Raw genomic sequence first — 4,858 nt, forward strand, 5'->3', positions numbered from 1 at the left:
AAATAAATAATTAATTAATTTCAAAAAGATAACAATAGAAAGAGCTATCTCATGAAGCCAGGATACGGATTAAATGAGTTAAGGTAAATATCTCACTATGTGTATTGACTCATTTTCCAGTGCCTGATACATGGAAAGCTTTATCAATATATATTCCGTAAATCTTAGTTTCTTTTTTTTATTGTTTAAATAAAGTATTACATATAGTAGTACATATAGCTCCCCTTTTTTTCCCCATTGACCTTCCCCCAGCCTCCCCTTAATCATTGTTAGGATATACAGCTTTCTCGAGTTGTGTTCTGAAATATTAACTCCATTTTTAAAAATTTAATTGGTTTCAGAGAGAAAGGGAGAGGGGGAGAGAGATAGAAACATCAATGATGAGAGAGAATCATTGATTGGCTGCCTCCTGCATGCCCCCCCCCCCCACTGGGGATTGAGCCCACAACCTGGGCATGTACGCTGATTGGGAATCAAACTGTTACTTCCTGGTTGATAGATCAATGCTCAACTGCTGAGCCATGTCGGCCAGGCTTAACTCCATTTTTCAATTTTAATTTTTTGAGGTAAGTCAGCTGACAACTTGATTACTTTGGGGGGACGGGTGTGCTCAGGAGCTCTTGGTGGGGCGGTGCTTCACCATCATGGACTTCCGGCTGCAAAGATGGCGCCTGCTGCGAAGATGGGAAGATGGCGCCAGCTATGAAGATGGTGCTGGCTGTGAAGATGGTAGCCGTTCGCAGATCTGGGTAGTACTTGTTCTTGCGAATCATGTGTCATATGCTGCTCAGAGTGGCCCGGGCGTTCTTATTGATGGTGGTCCACACATAGGAGGTGGCTGGCTTTTGCTGGTCTGACCACTGCTTCGCAAAGCTCACGGCACCTTTGCCTGTGGACCGCCAGCTCCACGTCTTTCAGTGATTCAGTCCGTCATAGCGGCAGGAGTTGTGGGCCTCCTAATTATTGGATTGGGTGTTGTATCTCTGCTTGTTCCTTTTATCCGGAAGCTGGAGCAGTTCTGCACCACCATCCATTACAGCTGGGGGGACGTGGCGGCAGCTCGTCTCGCTGTGGCAGCCAGACAGAGAGAGGTAACTTCATTTTTTTTTTAAATTACCAAAATAACCCGCTATATTTTTTAGGAAATTATACTTAATTGTTCTCTATTCCTTTTCCTCTTATTTCTTCATTTCTTAAATCTTTCTTTTTCACCCAATTTGCTTCTTTCTCTGGATTTGGTCTCTGTTTTATAGTATACGTTTTTCTGATACCCCTCCTCCCATCTTCATCCAATATTTAATATTTTGGGGAGGGGGGTAAAAGGAGTCTATTCAATAAATGTTGTTGAGAAAATTGAACAGATACATGCAAGGAAAAAAAAAGAAACTAAATCACCATTTTACACCATACAGAAAAATAAGTTCAAACTGGATTAAAGAATTTTTTAAAAAACATTTTTAAATTTTTATTTTTAAATACAGTTTACATTCAATATTATTTTTATTAGTTTCAGGTGTGCAGCATTGTGGTTAGACAATCATGTACTTTACAAAGTGTTCCTCTGAAATTTCCAGAACCTACCTGACACCAACCATAGATATTACAATAGTATTGACTATATTCCCTATGCTGTATTTTGCATCCCCATGACTATATTGTAACTACCAATTTGTACGTCTTTTTATTTAAATCTTTATTGTTGAAAATATTACATATGTCCCGTTTTCCCCCATTGACATTTCCCAGCCTACCCCTGCCCTCCACCCCAGGCCTTCACCTCCCTATTGTCTGTGTCCATGGGTTATGCATATATGCATACAAGTTCATTGATTGATCTCTTCCCACCCACCTACCCTCCCCTACCTTCTCTCTGAGGTTTGACAGTCTGTTTGATGCTTCTATATCTCTGGATCTATTTTTGTTTATCAGTTAATGTTATTCATGATATTCCACTTCTGAGTGAGATCATGTGATGCTTATGCTTCTAACTGGCTTATTTCGCTTAGCATAATGCTCTCCACATCCATCCATGCTGTTGCAAATGGTAAGAGTTCTTTTTTTACAGCAGCGTAGTATTCCACTGTGTAGATGTACCACAGTTTTCTAATCCACTCATCTGCTGATGGGCACTTAAGGCTGTTTCCAAATCTTAGCTATGGTAAATTGTGCTGCTATGAACATAGGGGTTCATATATTCTTTCTGTTGGGTAGTTCTGATTTCTTGGGATATATTCCTAGGAGTGGGATTACTTGGGCAAATGAGAGTTCCGTTTTTAAAAATATTTTATTTAAATTTTATTTTATTGTTTAAAGTATTACAAATGGTAGTACATATGTCTCCTTTTTTCACCATTGACCTTCCCCCAGTCTCCCCTACGCCCCGGCACATGCTCTCAACCCCGCTCAGTGTCTTGTGTCCATTAGTTATGCTTATATGCAAGCATACAAGTCCTGTGGTTGATTTCTTACTCCCCCCAACCCTCTCCTGCCTTCCTGCTGTAGTTTGACAGTCTGTTCGATGCTTCTTTGCCTCTGTATCTATTTTTGTTCATCATTTTATAATATTCTTTATATTCCATAAATGAGTGAGATCGTGATATTTATCTTTATCTGACTGGCTTATTTCGCTTAGCATAATGCTCTCCAGGTCCATCCATGCTGTTGTAAATGGTAGGAGTTCCTTCCTTTTCATAGCAGCATAGTATTCCATTGTGTAGATGTACCACAGTCTTCTAATCCACTCATCTGCTGATGGGCATTTAGACTGTTTCCAAATGTTAGCTATTGTAAATTGTGCTGCTATGAACATAGGGGTGCATATATCCTTTCTGATTGGTGTTTCTGTTTTCTTGGGATATATTCCCAGGAGTGGGATTACTGGGTCAAATGGCAGTTCCATTTTTAATTTTTTTGAGCAAAATCCATACTATTTTCCACAGAGGCTGCACCAGTCTGCATTCCCACCAGCAGTGTATGAGGGTTCCCTTTTCTTCACATCCTCGTCAGCACTTGTCCTTTGTTGATTTGTTGATGATAGTCATTCTGACAGGTGTGAGGTGGTACCTCATTGTCGTTTTGATTTGTATCTCTCAGATGATTAAAGACATTGAGCATTTTTTCATATGCCTCTTGGCCTACTTTGGAGAAGTGCCTATTTAGGTCCTTTGCCCATTTTTTAATTGGATTGTTTGTCTTCTTTTTGTTAAGTTGTATGAGTTCCCTATATATTTTGTAGACTAGGGGCCTGGTGCACGAAATTTGTGCACTGGGGTTGGGGGTCCCTCAGCCCAACCTGCCCCCTCTCACATACTGGGTGCCCTCAGGGGATGTCCTACTGATGGCTTAGGCCCGCTCCCCATGCTCCTTTGTGGGAGGCAATCGGGCTGATCAGGGGAAGGCAACAGCCCCATCACCCTGCTGCTGCAGCCACTACCAGTCACCACAGCCACAAAGGTGTTTTCATCAACACGGACTCCAGTCCCTTCACCAAGAAACAATGACAACTTTCTTTAGGCATTTTCAAGATGTGTCTTTCATAGGATATGCATTTTTTTTTAATCCTCACCTGAGGGTATGTTCCCATTGATTTTTAGAGTGTGGAAGAGAGAGGGAGAGACAGAGAGAAACATCAATGTGAGAGGGACACTTTGATTGGTTGCCTCCTGTATGAGCCCTGACCATGGGCACCAGGCTGGGGGGCATGCAGGGACCCCTGGGCCGCACGCAGCGGTGGCCGCTGGGGGTCTCCACACACCCCAGAGGCCAGCAGCCAGCCCCCCATCGTGTGCACCAGGCTGGGGGCGTGGACCCAAACTGCCTCTTGGTGCTGGAGCATTCCCAAGCGGCTGGGGGCACTATGGTGACACGGGATGTTCCCGCCCCACCCCGCCCCGCCCCCAGCCCCTTGGCACCTGCACCTATAGGCTCAAAGTGGCCAGGGGGCGTTCTGGGACCCCTGCCACTCAGGACCTAAGCAAGGGGCCTACAGGCTCGGACTGGCCTGGGTCCTGAGGATGTTTGCGGGACCCAGCCCCTTGGTGCCTGCACCCTTAGGCTCCAAGTGGCCAGGGGGCATTCTGGGACCCTGCCGCTCAGGACCTAAGCGCGGGCCTACAGGCTCTGAGCAGCCTGGGTCCGGAGGATGTTTATGGGACCCAGGCCGTGTTCTGGGGCCCCTGCCGCTCAGGACCTAAGCGCAGGCCTACAGGATCTGAGCGGCTTGGGTCTGGAGGATGTTTCCCAGACCCCAGACTGCTGCAAGTGTTTGGGGGCAGGAACATTCCCGTGTCGCTTGTTCCCGCCTCGCTATGACGATGTGGGAATGTTCCCGCCCCACCAAGGCTCCCAGTGGCCAGGGGGCGTTCTGGGCCCCTGCCGCTCAGGACCTAAGCGCGGGCCTACAGGCTCTGAGCAGCCTGGGTCCGGAGGATGTTTACGGGACCCAGGCCCCTCAGCGCCCGCATATGCAAATTAACCGCCATCTTGTTCGCTCTGATTGGCTATGGGCATAGCAGAGGTGTGGTCAATTTGCATGTTTGTCTATTATTAGGTTAGATTAAACTCTTATCAGATGTATCATTGGCAAATAGTTTCTCCCATGCAGTGGGCTCTCTTGTTATTTTGTTGATGGTTTCTTTTGCTGTGCAGAAGCTTTTTATTTTGATGTAGTCCCATTTGTTTATTTTCTCCCATTGAGTATGATGTTGGCTATAGGTTTGTCATATAAGGCTTTTATTATGTTGAAGTATGATCCCTCTACTCCCACTTCGCTGAGAGTTTTTATAAAAAATGGGTGTTGGATTTTGTTGAATGCTTTTTTTGCATCAATTGATATGATCTTGTGATTTTTGTCTAGCAA

The 4,858-nt window shown here is 44.9% G+C and overlaps 1 pseudogene; it reads right to left on the reverse strand.

The window, feature by feature from the left end:
* Nucleotides 1-610: 610 nt before the first annotated feature.
* Nucleotides 611-1,030, reverse strand: LOC103292264 (60S ribosomal protein L28-like; annotated as a pseudogene).
* Between the last annotated feature and the right edge of the window lie 3,828 nt (nt 1,031-4,858).

The sequence above is a fragment of the Eptesicus fuscus genome, chromosome 1, assembly GCF_027574615.1.
Source record: "Eptesicus fuscus isolate TK198812 chromosome 1, DD_ASM_mEF_20220401, whole genome shotgun sequence".
NCBI classification, from domain to species: domain Eukaryota; kingdom Metazoa; phylum Chordata; class Mammalia; order Chiroptera; family Vespertilionidae; genus Eptesicus; species Eptesicus fuscus.